At 41.2% G+C, this 18,467-nt stretch overlaps 1 long non-coding RNA gene across 1 annotated transcript; it reads left to right on the top strand.

Annotated features, from left to right (window-relative positions):
• The first annotated feature begins 14,558 nt into the window (after nucleotides 1–14,558).
• Nucleotides 14,559–18,467, top strand: LOC145064838 (uncharacterized). Its single transcript, XR_013688110.1, has 3 exons — nucleotides 14,559–14,644; nucleotides 14,891–15,010; nucleotides 18,338–18,467. It is a non-coding gene; the product is annotated as an uncharacterized LOC145064838 (long non-coding RNA).

Genomic DNA, 18,467 nt, shown 5'->3' with positions numbered 1-18,467 from the left:
TGTACTTGTGGGTCGAAGGCACTAATGTCGGCCCACTAGATTATGTATCCTAGTATATATAGGATGTTGTTATGCGGTAGTGATACGTAGATCTGCATGTTTGTCTGTTGACTGGTTATATGATCATCTATTGATGGTTATATGTTATCTGTTATGTATAATTCGACATATTATATTGGGGTTGAGACTACTGCTGTGTGCTGATAGCCAATAGACTGGGAAATCCAACCATAAGGTTGTGGGCCAGGGGTAATCCAACCAGGAGCTAGTGTACCTGTTATGTATTAGGCAATCCAACCGAAAGGTTGTGGGCCAGGGGTAATCCAACCAGGAGGTTGTGGGCCAGGGGTAACCCAACCAGGAGGTTGTGAACCCGATACATGTTGCTTATATGTCATGTGTTGGTACTTTGGGGGAACTCACTAAGCTTTAACTTATTGTTTCAGGTACTTCAGATGACTGTGGCAAGGCGAAGGCGAGATCGTGCACATCCTTTAGTTTTATGTTATTTGGATTTTGGGTTACTCTGATTACCAAAATATACTTTTGAAACAATGGTTATTGTAGGGTCCGATATGTGTTGCGTCTTGGGCTCGTTCATAAGTCCAATTTTGTATCCGGATTGGGCCTATCCATCCATGATTTATTTTCTAGGGTTTAGTATTTATAGATGCTTGCATGCATCTTAGTACGTAAGTTTTTGAGTCGATCATTCACAGATTATACTTTTTATCGTTTGTAACCCTAGAGGCCTCTACAGCGGAAGTTCTTTGTCGAGCTCTGCTGAGGCTTGAATCTATTGAATCATTCGACGTATTTTGATTCATTCTTGTGTTTGATATTTCTGTTTACATTATTGTGATTAACTTGTTTAAGATCTAAATGATCAAAGAGTTTTTTCAACTCATCAATTGGTATCAGAGCAGGAGACTGTGTAATTCATACACATCTCTTCTGTGAAAGAAGTGATTAGGGTTTATTTTGCATTCATTGATATTTATTGAGCCGTCACTCCATAATTGACGTATCTCATTAATTATTCATCTTGCCCTAATATTACGTATTACAAAGTCTGATCTTATAACAGGTTAAACGATCAAGCATGGACGATTCTCAATCCAATCCTATTAACATCTCTAACAGCATAGGATCAACAACCAAGATTCCAATTCTCTACACTCAAGACTACGAAGTGTGGACGCACCACTTTGAAGATTACGTTATTGGATCTGAAGATAATGGGTATCTGATATGAGAAGCTATTATATATGGCCCTTTCGCTCATTCAGGCACCTCAAGAATCATTAAAACTCAAAAGGAGTACAATGATCTTTTGAAAGATGTGAAAGACGTCGCTCAGGACAAAAAGGAGAAGTTTCAATGCAACATTAAGGCATTGAGACTAATTCGATTCGCTCTTCAATCCGACACGTTTCGATTAGTGAGTTCTTGTGGTACAGCAAAGGAAATCTGGGATCGGCTGCGAGAGCTGTATTCCACAGATGAAGATCTGGAGCACTCAATTCAGACCCTACTTCTCTCTGAATTTGGAGAGTTCAAGCAGAAACCAGAGGAGGTTGTTACGCAAACATTTGATCGGTTCAATCATCTTCTCAGCAAGATGATCAAACATGACATTGAAAGGAAGCTCATCGAACAGAAGGCCACTTTCTTGAATGGCCTAAGACCCGAATGGAGAGCAGTTATGTCGACGGTTAAAGCGCATGAGCAGTTCAAATTGTACTCTTTGGCAAAACTGGTGGGGATTCTGAAATCCCAGGAAAAGACAGTGTTACAAGAGAAAAGTGCGGTTTCAAATTTGGGGTCTTTGGCGCTTCTGTCCAAAGGTAAGAGTGCAGCAGAAGAAGAAGAAGATTTAAATCTGGGAGACTACGATTTAACAGTTGAAGACTATGCTATGATGGTGTCAAATCCCAAAAGGTTCATTAAGAAGAAGTTCCCTACCAACAAGAATCGAAATTGGCAGGGAAGCTATAGCTCTGAAAAGGTGAAAGAGGAGCCGAAGGTTGAAGAATCAAAGAAAGAAGCGAAGGGTGAAGCTGGCTCTGGTGTCAGTTGTTTTTATTGTGGTGGGAAAGATCACTATGCAAAAGATTGCGTGTTGAAGAAGATGGCAGAGAAAGATGAGGAGAAGGATGAAGAAGCAAGTCTCCTGAAAAGACTAGAGGAGATTAAGAGGAAGAAAGCTGCTACTAATCCCTCTATGAATGCTCTTATTGTGCAGGGTCCGGTAGATGATGATGAGTTCGGTGGCGTGCAGGTGTGGTCAACTGACTCAGAAGATGATGAAGTGAGAAAGCCTTCTCATGGAAAGGCTTATGTGGCAAAGAGTGGTGATGCTGATGGAAGATGTCTGATGGTGACGGATGTATCTCAGACGAGAGGATACAACACCGATGGTGGAAACGAAGTGGCTAAGGAGCGAGAGGATGTGTGCTTTACAGCGAAGCCTCTCAGTGTGCAGATCAGTGAGCTAGATGAACTGATCAAGAAGGTACAATCCATTTTTGTTTCATTTAAAATTCCACAAACATCATATGAAAAGGAATTAAATAACTTGAATTCAAGAATTTCAGATCTAGATAGTTGTTTAACTCAAACACGTGTCACAAATTCTAATCTAACTGACCAAATAAGCAGGGTATCATCCAAGAGTGAGGAGCGAAGGATGTGGATTGAGCAGAAGGAGTTGGAGCTGGTTAAAACTAAGGATGAAAATATCTATTTGCAAAGAGACAATCTTAAATTGTTAAAACAGAGAAATGTTTTTTGTTTAATTGCAAAAAGACTCTATACTAACATTACTCAGCTGCATTTAGACTGTGAAATAGGCCAGAAGATACATCGCATGATTTTACCCTTCCTTGAGTTTAAGGATGATGAAATCGATGCCGAAGCATACAACTGTGAAAGCGTTGTATCTTCAGATGATGTCAATCCCACTTATATGTATGGTCTGGACAAAATTGAATCATTTATAAAGTCCAAAGACCATAAGGACATGCTTAAGAATCTTTTGGATGAAAATGATAAGTTGAAACTCAGGGCTGAAACTATACAAAAATTTGACTTGTTGAGTACCAAATTAAGTTTAGAAAATAAAATTGATGTTGAAAATGCATCTAAACTTAATGAGGATGATGACATGAGTGAAATTTCTGTAGAGGATGAGGTTGACTGTTCCGAGTTCATAAGGAGCAAACCTGAAAACCACAAAAACTTGATTTCTGAAAATTCTGTGGAATTCGCTCGTTTGTCCAAAAAATAAGTCCCCAATCCTTAAAGAAAAGGTTGTTGTATACCAAAAGGTTAGAACCACTCCCAATCAGGTTTATAAGGTCACAGGGGTAACCGAACATCAGACAGCCGAACTCACTGCCATAATGAATGAAGATAATGCAGATGGCTGTGATGAGTTTTTCTGGTCTGCACCAATAGACAACGTAGATGAAACAGTTGGTTTGTCGGAGCGAACATCATGGAAGGCCAAAGGTAGATATGTACCAGAACCACTGAACAAACCTACCAACTTTGACGTGCCCAGCTCCAGCGGCACAAAAGAGGTTCCAGTGGAATATGTCACCTCAACTAGCGAAACCTCTTCCATGAAAAGTGAACCGGTTGCTAAAAAGCCGAAACAGTAGGCAAACATTCACAGACAACCGAAACAGGTGAAAAATCAAAAGAAGCAGAGAAATGTGAGATACAAGAAAAATCCCTTAGAGCGAAAGCAGTTTTGGCGCTCCCAAAATCCTCACTATACTCACTTTGACAGAAACTTCAAGCCAAAAGGAGAAGAAAACAAGAGTAAAAGGAGCTTTGATCCATCAGTTCAAAAGAACCAGAAGAAGACTTTCGGGCCATAGGAAGAACAAAACCGAAAGGATAGGTTCGGTCCCAAAAGTAACAACAACCGAAAGGCTGGTTTCGGTCCACCAAACAACAACAGGCAAAGACCAGAGTTCAGCCCATCAAGCTTTTACAGCAGAAGACCCAGTTTCGGTCCAGCAACCCACAACAACCGAAAATCCAGCTTCGGTCCATCATCAAACAGCAACCGAAGGTCCAGGTTCGGTCCCTCAAATGACCACAACCGAAAGGGTCATTTCGAACCTCAAGTCAGGAAAGATTCTCATTCTAATTTCTTTTCCTCTAATTCTACTCGTTCTCACTCTTCTTCTTCTAAGCCTAATTCTCGTCCTACACCAAACTCATAATCGTCAAAGGATTTGAAAGGAAAAAGGAAGATTTCTTCAGCTAATGAAGACCGAAAGCAAGCTAAAGTCCAAACGCCCGAACCTGAATCCAAAATACCTGCATCTAACTCCAATAAAATCAAAGTGTTTACTATTAAGAGGAAAGATGAAACAACCTTAATAAAACGTGCATATCTTGTTGATGTTACTCTTACTATTCCTGTTTCTGTAAAAGGCTCACGTGGACCCAAGAAACTTTGGGTTCCTAAATCTGCTTAATTTTTGCAGGTTATTAGTGACGAGCAGTTTGACGACGAATGGTACATAGACAGTGGCTGCTCACGTCACATGACAGGAAGGAAGGGAGAGCTAAGGGAGTTTCAGTCACTTCAAAACGGTGGCAATGTCAAGTTTGGTAACAACTCTTATGGAACAATAAAGGGTTATGGGGTGATAACCAATGGAGACTTTACAATAAGGAAGGTGGCGTATGTAGAAGGGTTGCAGCATAACCTCATCAGTGTGTCTCAACTGGTGGGAGGTACAGGTCTCAAAGTCTCGTTCGATGACGAAGGTTCAGAGATTATAGAGAGGAAATCCAACAAAGTCATTCTCGAGTCAGATCGAAAAGGTGAAATGTTCCCTCTGAATCTCAGACCAATCAAAGGGAATCCAGCCATATGTCTTTTGTCCAAAGCTCATTCAGACGAAAGTTTGTTGTGGCACCGAAGGCTCTCACATCTCAACTTCAAAGACATCAATAAGCTTGTCACCGGTGGTCATGTTCGGGGTCTTCCACTGCTTAAGTTCGATCGAGAACACTTATGTGTTGCATGTGAAATGGGGAAACAAATTCGTCAAAGTCACCCAACCATCGTAAACACCAAAGTTGTTGAACCACTTGAGTTGCTTCACATCGACTTATGTGGTCCATCATCAATCGAGAGCATTGGCGGTAACAAGTAATCCTAGTTATTGTTGATGACTTCTCACGATTTACTTGGGTGTTCTTTCTAAAGCACAAATCTGAGGCGACTCCCAAACTGAAGATCTTTATCAAGCAAGTCGAAGTACAACTGAGGAAAGTCGTTCGAAACATCAGGAGCGACAATGGACTGGAATTCAAGAACAAAGAATTCGAAGATTTCTTAGCAGAAAAAGGCACCAGTCACAATTTCTCAGCCCCTTATACACCTCAATAGAACGGTATTGTCGAAAGGCGAAATCGATCCCTGTGTGAGGCGGCCCGAACCATGCTAAGTTTTGCTTCCCTTCCCTTATATTTCTGGGCTGATGCTATTGCTGCAGCATGTTTTACTCAAAACAGGTCTTATCTCAACAAGTATTTCTCTCTCACTCCTTATGAGATTATTAACAACAGGAAGCTGAATGTCAAGTTCTTTCATGTGTTCGGTTCAAGGTGTTTCATCTTCAACTCCAAAGAACATCGCAACAAGTTTGATGTCAAAGCTAATGAAGGTATCTTTCTGGGATATTCTCTTACTTCAAAGGCATACAGGGTTTTGAATAAGCGTTCTAAAAGAATTGAAGAAACCTATTATGTGACGTTCGATGACAATTACGTCAAGAAGTTAAAGTCTACCGAAGAAGCAATTGGAGAGATTTTCTCTCAAACAGGTCAAGTCACAGCCTCAATCGCCAATTTATTTGACCAGTTCATAGACTTATTTGATGAACTTGAGAAAGCCACTCTTTCGGAAGCCAAGGCAGCAGACAACAAAATCGATCACCTTAAGCAGATTATCGAAGATGCAGCTAAACAAATGGGAGAAGGAGAACCAATTCGGAACGAACCTCCCCAGAGCAATGCTTCGGTCGAGGGGGAGAATCAATTCTCTTCAAATCAACAGGACTCACATATTCAGGGGGAGAATCCAATCTTTGACGGACCCGAAAGTCCTGTAGCACCCGAAAGCCCCGCTACACCCGAAAGCCCAGCTACACCCGGAAGTCCAGTGACAGCCGAAAGTCCGGATCAGCCCGAAAGCCCAGTTGAAGAAAGAATTTTTGGGTCACATCCAAATGATTCGTTATATGTCTAGGGGGAGAATTCTGATATGCTCTATGACGATGATGTTCAATCAGAATTAAAAGAAATGGTAAATGCTGAACTAGATCCGTCCTATGACCCAAATTATCCTCCTCTCATCAAATGGACCAGAGATCATCCTGTATCTCAAATAGTGGGTGGCGCATCAGAAAAAGTTCTAACACGATCACAACTGAAGGCGAAGCAAACTGCTCTATTCTCCAAAGTAGAATTTTGCATGTTTAATTCTTTCATCTCCAAAATTGAGCCGAAGACCGTCAATGTTGCCCTCAATCATTCTGATTGGGTTCAGGCAATGCAAGACGAACTAAATGAGTTTGAAAGAAATAAAGTCTGGAGACTCATTCCAACACCAAAAGATGCCTCGGTTGTCGGTTTCAAATGGGTGTTTAGGAACAAAATGGACAAGGAGGGGAATGTAATCCGGAATAAGGCTCGGCTAGTGGTGAAAGGATACTGCCAAGAAGAAGGAATTGATTACGAAGAGATATTCGCTCTGGTTGCAAGACTAGAATCTGTTCGAATATTTCTTGCCTATGCTGCACACAAGAATTTCGAGCTCTACCATATGGATGTGAAGTGCGCCTTTCTGAATGGTGAACTTGAAGAAACCATGTACGTGGAGCAACCTCCTGGCTTCGTGAATGAAAAGTATCCAGATCACTGCTACATTTTGGATAAGGCGGTTTACGGTCTGAAACAAGCACCTAGGGCATGGTATGAAACACTAACTAAGTTTTTAAAGATGTCTAAATTCAAACAAGGTTCGGTTGACCCAACCTTCTTTCGTAAAAAGGAAGGTAACCACCTTATGATCGTTCATATTTATGTCGATGATATCATCTTTGGCTCAACGAATCCTAGCCTAACAGCTAAATTCAGAAAGTTGATGGAAACTAAATTTGAAATGAGCTCAATGGGTCCGATTAACTTTTTCCTTGGATTAAATATTAGACAGGGACCCGAAGGCATCTTTATCAACCAGGAAGCATATATCAAGACTCTTCTTGCCAAGTTCGGCATGATGGGAGACTCAAAGGTCAAAGTCCCTATGGCGTTCGGAACCAAGCTCACACCATCTTTGGAAAAACCGGCAGTCGACATAACGCTTTATCGCCAAATGATTGGTTCCCTGATGTACCTCACAGCTAGCAGGCCCGATATAATGTTTTATGTGTGCTATTGTGACAGGTTTCAAGCAAACCCTCGTGAACCACACATGCTGGCAGTAAAGAACATATTTCGGTATCTGAAGCGAACGACCTCTCTCGGCCTCTGGTATCCCTCAAACTCAGGTTTCTTTGTTCAAGCCTACTCAGATGCAGACCTAGGAGGATGTGGTTTAGACAGAAAAAACACTACAGGAGGCTGTCAATTCCTCGATGGGAAGTTGGTGAGCTGGCAATCTAAGAAACAAACATGTGTTTCTCTGTCTACAGCCGAAACAGAGTACATTGCAGCCGCCTCCTGCACATATCAAGTGATTTGGATCCAAATCCAACTCCGGGACTATGGACTCAATATGAAAAAGATCCCTCTATATTACGACTCAGAAAGTGCAATTAGGATCTGTCATAACCCAGTGATTGATCGTAATTCAACGGGAAACCACACAAACACTTTAAAGTCTCTCTTGACTTTGAAGGAAGAGATTCGTGCCCGGGATCCATAGTTTTGTGTCTCTATTGACATCACAAATTCCCACATATATGTTGCTTTATTTCTTTATCTTTGACACTCTATGCACGAAAATCTTTTTGATTTTCCAAAAATCTGGTTTGGTTCACTACAAGCTATTTTTATGTCTCCGGGTTTTAATGTTATATTCTCAACAGGATGTGGTTGTTAATGCTACATGTGTTCGCGTTTATTTAGTGAAGACAGCTAATTTTAAGGATAAGATGATGACTCAGCCGGGAGACTATCGGTTTAGGAATTCAAAAAGGCATTTGATGGGAAGGCGTGCAAAATGGAAGAGTTTTTCTCTCTCTTGCGTAATCATATGGGTTGCTAACTGTCACGCGTCAATCAAGTCATCAACTCAGGAACCACTCCGTTTTTCAAGAAGATTTGGGGGCGGATTTTTCTCTCTCCTCTACACTCGGTATAAAGTAAGTTCTTTTACCTCTTTACTGCACCCAAAATTCAGAGAGCAAGAAACGGTTATTTTCTCCCACTGTTCATCTTCTTCTTCGAAGCGCTCATCAATGGCAGATTCATCCTCTGTTCACGAAACCTCCCACATTCTCCCAATCCAACCCCAGCAAAGTCTGATCATTGATCTCACCCCACATTCCTATGACGCTTTTATGTTCCCTATTGTGGAGTGTCTTAAACACTCTCCACTGGTTCTAGCACTGACCAAGGTTGAAATCGTTCCTATGGAGTGTGTATCCCAGATATTCTCTACTGCCCACTACGACATGTCTGTCGATCGCATTTTCTTCGACATTCTTGATACCAAAACCTCCATCTCCAAACAGCGATTCTGCTCGCTCCTAGGGTTTGAACCTGATGAGTCGAGGGTTAACCCTGAGTCAATTCCTATGGGACAGTTGTTCTCCATGTTTTACAACATGGGTTACACTGAGATTCTTACCACTGTTACAAAGTTCAAGAAATCCTGTCTTCCTCCTCAGTGGAATGGCTTCTTCACAGTACTGTTCAAGGGTTTATCAGAAAGAAGTGCATGTTCTGATGGGGCTAGCCGTCTGTTCATGACGATTCTCTACGGGTTGTACCATGGCGTTAATCTCGACTATGGCTCTATTTTATGGCAGCAGTTGATTCAAAGCCTTGCTTCTACTTCTGGCCATTCTGAAATTTCTTATGCCAGATTCTGGATGCTGGTCACCAAGTGGGCAATGGACAAGTATCATGTCCCTGTTGTAGCCAATTCTCCACTCTCCTCTATTGGCGTCTTCCACACAACGAAGATCATCGTGACTGATCCTTCCAAGTTTCAGTTTGTTGGCTCAATTCCTGAGTCAATGTATGCGTGTGTATCAAGGGATAGTCGTATCATCAAGACCTACAAGGATTTTCTTCGTTCAGGCCCCAGAGAGCTCACTCCGGAGATGATTCAATCTATCCATGACGCTGACAAGCCTGCTCCCAGGGGCAAGAAACCAGAAAAGGGGAAAGACAAGAAGGTAGTCAAAGGAGTGCAAGGCCCTTCTCCAAAGAAGCGAAAACCAACGAAGGCAGCCCAATCTCCTCCCCCAAAGAAGGGGAAAACCCAGCCCAGGCAAAAACTCATTCTTTCCTCTTCCTCCAGTGAATCAGAGGATGAGAGTTCAGACTCAGAGGAGTCGCTTCGAGGTGACACTCCTCCCCGTTCGCCTTCACCTAAGGTACCCATTTCAACTAAACCTGTCTCTCCTCCCCCAATCTCCATCTCTATTTCCATTCCTCCCATAACCTCCACCACTCAAACTCCTTCTTCTTTTATCCCTGTACCACCTCTTATTTTCTCAGAAGCTACAACAACAACCACCACTGGAGTTCGAACCAACGTATCTGATACGGGGGCTCCTACTTCAGCACCCGAACACACACCCGCAACCGAACATACTTCCGCACCTGAACCTACTACCACCACCGAACATCCACCTTCGCCTTCATCTCCCAATCACTCAGCAGATGACGAGACTTTTCTTGGAGGGGAAGACATGACTTTTGATTCTGTCTACTATAGTCCGTACTAGGTTCAAAGCGATGATAACGATGATGCTTCTGTCACTAAAAAGCATCTCAAGGAACATCATGAGAAAATCGATAGTCTCCTTGCTTCCTCCTCCTCCTCTCGGTCCAATATCTTCGAGGCTGTCATTCAGGGGCTAGTTGATTCTTTCACCAAGGAACATGAAGCCTCCATCAACTCTGCCGCTACTGCTATTGACGCATCTACAAAGGCCTGTGTTGCTGCGACCGAAAAAGTCGAAAAACTATTTCTCGATGCTAACAATCTTTTATAGTCTTTACAGGGGACCGCTGAATCCAATGCAGCGAAGGTCGATTCCTTTGTTGAGAAGTTGGCTACTTCTTTCGCATCAGAACAACAAGTCTTTGCCGGTCTTCGTCAGACCCTTGCAGCTGACAGTAAAACTTTTCAAGCAACTGTTGAGGAGCGATTGACCAAGCTCCAAGAAGACCTTGCTTCAGAGAATTCAGTGATGGATGCACTTGCTCGCAAAACCACTGCTCTAAAGGTCAAGAGTCTTCAACTTTTTCAATCAGAAAATGAGCAAGCGGTCATTTCCGCGTGTGTTTCGGATGTCCACGCCGCCCTCTCCAACATAATTGAAGCACATGACTCGATCCTGAATTACTCCGTGAGGCGAACTCTAGCCGAGAAGCTTGCTCCTGCCCTTGACCTGCTCAGCAAAATTGAAGGGCTTCCTGAGTTCATGGCCCATCCAAAACAAGGGGGAGAAGGGGTTTCAAAGGGTGAAAATCAATCTCAACCGCCTCCTACTTCTACATCAGCTTCAACTAAAGCAACCGAACCTCCAACAACAGGTCAGGCTTCAGGTTCGGGTGCTAAAGACAAAGGGAAAAAGATTCTTGATGACAGTGATGGTGATGATGACAAAGAGACCATCGCTGATCTCTTGAAGAAACAAGCCAGGGAAAAGGATTCAGACATGAGTGCTCGTATTGCCAGAGAGGCAGAGGCGAACAAAAGAAAAATGAAGGAGGCTCATGATCTCCTTGAAAGTCGAAAAACTCTATTCCCTCTGTGGACTCTCGAGAAGCTTATCAAAGAAGCTATCGATACTCCCAACATCCTATGACTTTAACCAGTGATTTCCTTGGACAGGGTTAATTCTGTCGACTCTCAGTTCGACATGCCCTTGACCCGAAAGGCCTTCATATTTCATGCATTCTCCCATGTTGCTGATGTCCCTCATCCTCACCCGAAGGTCGATAGGGAGCTTGTTGAATTCTATCTGAGGTCTACTCAACCTCAGTATCAGACATGGAGTGCGCAGAAGATCATAAACGTTCGGGGTCCTCAAACCCTTTCAGGAGGGTAACTTCACAAATCTCAGGTTCAAAGTGTTGAGGGGGTTTGCTAAAACCGAACATGTCATTTCTCTTGCCGATCTTCCTAACCTGAATCCACATGATTGGATCATCCTGCACAACATCCTCCTCACTAATGAAGCTGAATATGGGCCAATCATAGATCACTTCAAAAGGATGTTGGTTTGCTACATCATGGAGGTTGCCAAGATGGATCAGGAGATCGCAAGTGTTTTCAAGAAAAAGCCCACCATCTCCCCAGTTGGCTCTGCAAGCGATTTGAATAAAATGCAGATGGGGAGGATCGACCCAAAGTGGAACTCAGTCATGTTCACAAGAAATGAAGGCCAAAAATGCCTGTTCGCCTTGGCAGACAAGCATCTATATACCACTACGTGCTTGGAACATGTTCTGGGGATCATCAATCGATGCAAGCAGAACTCTGAAGATGACAAGAAGTATTTCGATGATATGATCCAGTGGTACATTCGTTTCAGACAGACCATTCTTGCCATTATTCCTCGTCTGTTCGACACCACGAAGAAAGTTCCTGCAGTTGGACCCAACAAGCCGAAGTAAAGTCTCGCTCCAATTGACGCAAAGGGGGAGATTGTAGGGTCCGATATGTGTTGCGTCTTGGGCTCGTTCATAAGTCCAATTTTGTATCCGGATTGGTCCTGTCCATCCGTGATTTATTTTCTAGGGTTTAGTATTTATAGATGCTTGCATGCATCTTAGTACGTAAGTTTTTTAGTCGATCATTCACAGAAAATACGTTTTATCGTTTGTAACCCTAGAGTCCTCTACAGCGGAAGTTCTTTGTCGAGCTCTGCTGAGGCTTGAATCTATTGAATCATTCGACGTATTTTGATTCATTCTTGTGTTTGATATTTCTGTTTACATTATTGTGATTAACCTGCTTAAGATCTAAACGATCAAAGAGTTTTTTCAACTCATCAGTTATGTAAGCATTTATGGTTTTTATGTTATTTTTGAAAAGTTAAAATTTGTTGTGATTTTTGGGATGTTATAGTTTACTGACCAATATCATAATTTTACTAATTGTCTACATAGAGATTAAAATTTAGGTGTGGTTGAAACAACAACCTACCATCTAAGGACAAATCAGAGATTAATAATAGACTAAAAAACATTAAAAAAAGACATATATATATATATATATGTGTGTGTGTGTGTGTGTGTGTGTGTGGTAATCCACAAATATTATAAGTTGACAAAACTGCAAAAAATAGTCTTTATGGTATGTATTTTTTACGAGGTTTTGTCCAAACAACAACTTTTTTGGATCGGTAGTCCTTTTGACCATGTTTGTATGTGGAAAAGGTCCATCGACTTAACTCTCGTTACTTTGTTGTTGTTAGCCCATTCATATGCCTTTCATATGAGCGCATATCCATCTTTTCTTATTTAAGGGACCATTTTTGCAAAGAAATGTCAATGCCTCATTTAAGGGACCATTTTGCAAAGGAATGCCCTTTACCCCAAAAAAAAAAACTCTCTCAAGCTCTGCACTTTGAAACCATTCACTTGTAAACCCCTATTTACCGCAACCGTATGGTGTCTCCACCGATCAATTCAACGACCATCACCATGAAATCATCTGCAAAACCATCTCCCGCTCGAAACCCTATTTTTTATAATCCTATCCTTATGGTGTCTCCACCCCTGACGTCTTACATCTACCAATTAAATAATAACCTTTACACACAATGTATTATACTAATATCCACATCATGGATAAGGTCCATCAAGGATATAAAGATTTCATTCATATTCTAAAACATTTATGATGTTCTAGTGTCATTCAATAGAATTTTCGCCATTTAATTTGTCGCTTTCACATATTGGGAAAACGGTGGTTGTATTACTTATGTTTGTATTCGGTGTCATCTATATAAAAATATAAGTTCATATTACTACCTGCATATTCCGATTATTTTGGTTGGTAACATATTTATTGCAACTCTTAAATCTTTATGGGCTAGATAATATAATCATATTAAGGTAATTCACATATATACTTAACAAAGTAGTGACAAACATACATCATTGGTCACTACTGATTTGATTGAACATCCTAACTCTTAATATTTTCGACTAAAATATACCATTTTTACATGTTATAACCATTTTTGGATTTCTTAGATTACATATATTAGTGATTTATTTATTATTATAACAAAGACACTTTTGTTATATAAGAGCTTCCAAAACCACATAATCATGACGCTACACATTGTTAACATTTTTCGTATACACGAAAAAATTGTTCCCTTTGTATTCTAGTAGTATCTCAAATTAACACGCTTCTACTTAACATGTTTCACTTTTGAATATCCATACTTCACTAATAATATTATTGTACTTTTGTTAGTTTTCCTTTAAGTTTTTGATAAAGGAGATGATTTCCAAAGTGGAATTTATTTGATTTCTTGTTTTATGAGATAGGTGGTAACATGGTTGTTTGTGGCATTGTAAGTTGCTTTCCAACGGATGAATGAGTTGTAACAAGAGACGTGGGATGGTTACTTACTGCTATAACCCTAAAGATCCAAGATGCTCCTAAGAGAAGACGGATGGTTGCAAGTCCAAAGAAGGAAGAATATGGCGAGCAAACTAGTGATCAAGATTGGCAGCGTTGAAACAAACCTCTTTGTCACCAACATACCCAACAACGTAAACAAGACGGAGTTTAAAAATTAATTTATCTCCTTTCGGGATTTTATCTGACGTATATTTCGAGGGGGGGATAGGAAGTAATGGAAAAAAATTGGGTTCATTAGAGTTGTCTCTAATGTGAAAGACTTGGAACGAAAACTAAGGGGTTGTTTGATAGTTGCTAACTGAGTTGGAGCTGACTGGATTAGAAGTTGACTGAGTTAGAAGTTCTGACTGAGTTCAAACCAAAACTTGCTGTTTGATTTTGAATCTGATTGACTGTGTAAAATGACACTATTACCCCCAAACAATATTTTTTATAATAATTCATTGGATTAATGACTCAGTAAAACACAAATGAAAAAGGTCATTCTCTCAAAAACCCTTCTATAAATAACAAAACAATTCAACACACACAATTCAACAATATATATATATATATATATATATATATATATATATATATATATATATATATATATATATATCCAAATCTGTTTAAATTAATTACTATTTAAAGGAGCTTCATTTTACAAGACTTTGAGCACTTAAAGGTGTGTGTGCTTTGATTAAAATAAAAAGGAACGCCTTTATCTTCCCCACTTAAGATTTAAAGAACCTGCAGACTCATAACCAAGAATAATCCCAAGTAACTTTCTTTTTCTTTTCCTTTTTTTGAACTCCCAAGTAATTTTCTTTTCTTTTTTAAACTCGTTTTGGTTTATAAGTTATCAATTGCCAAATTCGTTTAATCGGTGTAAAATCTGTATGAAATCGTTTTTTCCATTATCAACTCAATGTTGCTGTGAACTCGATTTTCTGCAATATGAACTCAATGTTTGAACTCGATTTCGCAATAATCGATTTTATGTTGTATGAAATTGAATCTTTGTAGATATCGGAGTATCGAGCACTGGATTGTCTTCTTCTCTAATGGTGAAATTGGAGCTCATGAAACGATTAATCTACTTCTGGACAACATCAAAAAGAAGAAGAAGATAAGAAACAGATTATTGTATGTGTTATTGCAGAAGTTATTCTTAATTTCGTATTCCATTTTCATCCCTGATATGATAACGAAAACAGCAAAATGGGAATAAAAACATGAACAACAAAATTGGAAAACGGGAACAACAAAATCAGAAAGTACGAACCTGGTGAGTCGGAGGAAGAGGAAGGGTGGTCGAAGATTGGGAGGAAGACGACGATGTTGTGTAGACTATAGAGTTGGCTGATAGGAGGGAAGATTCCTATAGAGGATTAGGACAATATGGGTAATCTCTCCTTTTCTCCAGAGTTGTGCCGGTCCTTCAAATTTTGAGAAGGGACCAAATCAAATGAATATCATGGACCGAGTCCAAGGTGTGGACGGATTCCATGAGTTTAAAAGCCAAATCAAAATTTTTGGACCCAGTCCACGTTTGGATCCAGTTAGAAGTCTTATCAAACGACCCCTAAATGAGATGATGTGCAGGAACAATCCCTTGGAGGTGAATATCGACAGGTATAAAAGGAAAGATCCCCCTAACAAACCACTCTAGGCAAGTAAATTAATCCCTATCACTTCAAACTCTAACAGGTACGTCGGGGCGGTCTTAGAGATCGGAGATCCTTTGTCAAAGTCACTGGCCACAAATTGGTACCACCGCCCTCCCTTAAACTACCGCCACGTCCTATACACCTGCAAGTTGACGAACCAATGGACTGATGGATGCAGTATAGGGTCTTGTCGGGTGAGGGAAGGTCTATTCAACATCTTACCCACATGTCAGCTTTGTTATCTATCCACTGTGATAAACTAGTTGAAGTAAAATATATCGGAGGACTAAGGATACCCTTGAGATTCGATAAGGCTGAATCTCCTCAAGAATTCTTAAGAGATGAAGAAGTTTGGAAGAAAATGTTCAACTGGCTCTCAGAAGGTAACTCATCATGTGTCAACTTCGAGAGGCTCGTGTGGGTAAAGATTGTTGGTTACTACTTAATTTCTTGTGTGAATCTAATTCCAAGAAAATCATTCTCAAGTTTGGAAAAATTATTTTTCCATTTGATGATATCAAACACTATGTTGATCTCTCCTTCATAAAACTTAGTATCATCATTAGTCACAGAAAAAAAAATATCAATGCGGAAATACCGGTGGAAATCGGGGGAAAATTTGTGATGATCGGTATTGTGGAATTTGAAAACACCTTTTCTTTTTATGTCGAGAGCAACCTTATGTCTATGATGTTAAAACAAGATCGGATGTGGTGCAAGGAAAGGAAAATTCAGTCGTAAACAATGATCAAGGAATATCACCATTAGAAGCTAATGAAGTTGTAACACCCCAAATTTCTAATGTTCAATGAAGGGCCAAAAGTGTAAATTTAGGAAAGGGATTCGACGAGTAGGTCCGCTTACTCGCCGAGTCGGAGCGGGATTCTGTCGCGGTTTAAGTGGCCAACTAGCCGAGTCGACGGCTTGGACTCAACGAGTTGGTGCTGAAGAGAGAAAACCCTAATCCCAGGGGTTGTGCCCTATATAAATCACATTATAACCCACCCTCAGCCTTTTTTTAACCCTTTTTAGATCCAGAAACCCTAAATCGTGAGTGAGAGCCCTTGGAAGCAATTTGGAGCCTTGATAAGTGATTTTGGTGGAAAGGGGCTTGAAGATCAAGAGGTTTGCTGCAAAGGAGGGGTGTAGATCCAGGATCTACTTCAGTTGGAGCTTATATTGGAGGTAATAATATGTTGCTTGGGTTCTTTTGCATCTAGATCTATTATCATGTGAGATTTGGGGCATTTTTGGTATGATCAAGATCTATTTCGAGTTAGAGGCTTAGATCTGAGGTTGCTACTTCAGATCTAGGCTTGTGTTGGTCCATAATGTCATAAAGTTTCAGTCATTAAGTTGTTGGTGAAGCCCCTTTGTCTAAAACCCAAGCCCTAGTGTGTTTTGGGCCTATATCTCCATGGTTTCACGTAAAGTTTGCAACTTTATGTGAGGGTTAGATTGTAGAAGGGTGGATCTATGGGTTGGAGCCCCTACATGGCTCGAAAAGCCTCTGAATGGATTGAGAACTGAAGAGACTCGGCGAGTCACATGGGTGTACTCGACGAGTTGTATGAACATGTGCATGGACTTGGCGAGTTGGAAGAACAACTCGGCGAGTCTGTTGAAGATTGCCTTGGACTCGGCGAGTCTGTTCTTGGACTCGGCGAGTCTGGTCGCAGACCCCAACCTCTTTGGGTTAAAGCCTTGGATTAAGTGAGTCGGTCAGCGACTCAGTGAGTCAGACAGGATGGGATTCAGAGATCGTTGGACTCGAAAGTCTTGGGGCGACTCGGCGAGTTAAGTTGTGTTATGAGAGTTTTCTGGGAATGGGAACTCGGCGAGTCAACGGGTTGACTCGGTGAGTAGAATCAACCAGGAAGGTTGACTTTGACTGAGGACTTTGACTTTGACCAAGATTTGACCAGTTTGACTTCCAAGGGTATTTTGGTAATTCTTTTATCTATGGAATTGGTTCTTTGGTAGTGTTCTGTGGTGGAGTTCGTGTCGGTGGACGGAGCAGCTTGGTCTTATCTCTTCAGCCGGCAATTGCAGGTGAGTTATCCTCACTGTATCGACAGGGTCTACGGCACCAAGGCTGGCCCTTTATCGGATGGAAATCCGGGTATTGTTCGTTATGTTATTGCTTTGATAGATCTGCATCTCAGTATTTAGGGTAATGCTATGTTAGTGACCTAGTTAAAGTTGGTACCCGGTATATAGGGTAATGTTATGCTAGTGACCGGTTAGGTCGAAATCCTGGTTAGGATGTTGATATGCTATGTGATCTGTTAGACTGTTTGTCTAGTTAAGGATTTGTTATGTGATTAATTGTTTTATATGCACATGGTTGTTTGACGGGGGTTGGGTTGAGGCGGGTCCTGCTTTGTGTTGTAGGCCAACATACCCAGGGCAGACCGGATATTCCGAAGGCCCAACGAGCGGTCCGGATAGGCTGAAGGCCCCAAGTGGTCGGACCAGACGTGCCGAGGCTCGGAGAGTGGACCAGGCCAACTGAAGGCTCGATGTGGGCGGACCAGTCGTACTGTAGACTCAGAGAGTGGACCAGGTGGATTGAAGGCCCGGTGCGGGCGGACCAATCACACTGTAGACTCGATGTACATGGCTAGTCTCGGAGGGTGGACCAGGTGGACTGAAGGCCCGGTGCAGGCGGACCAGTCACACAGTAGACCCGATGTGCATGGCTGTTCTATTTGTGATATGTTATGAGTATGTTTATGTGTGGTTGGTATTTTGGGGGTAACTAACTACGCTTTCGGGCTTACAGTTCAGTGTATTGTTTCAGGTACTTCTGGAGATCGTGGCAAGGTGAAGGCGTGATCGTGCCACTCCTCATGTTTTATGATTTATGTGATATGGTTCTAGGGAATACTCTGATGTTTAAACTATCTTGAAAACAAGTTGTATGAACTTAA

Source organism: Lactuca serriola, chromosome 7, assembly GCF_051521515.1.
Source record: "Lactuca serriola cultivar US96UC23 chromosome 7, Lser_US96UC23_V15, whole genome shotgun sequence".
Classification (NCBI taxonomy): Eukaryota; Viridiplantae; Streptophyta; class Magnoliopsida; order Asterales; family Asteraceae; genus Lactuca; species Lactuca serriola.
The sequence above is the reverse complement of the archived record's forward strand: the minus strand, read 5'-3'. Positions and strand labels throughout refer to the sequence as shown.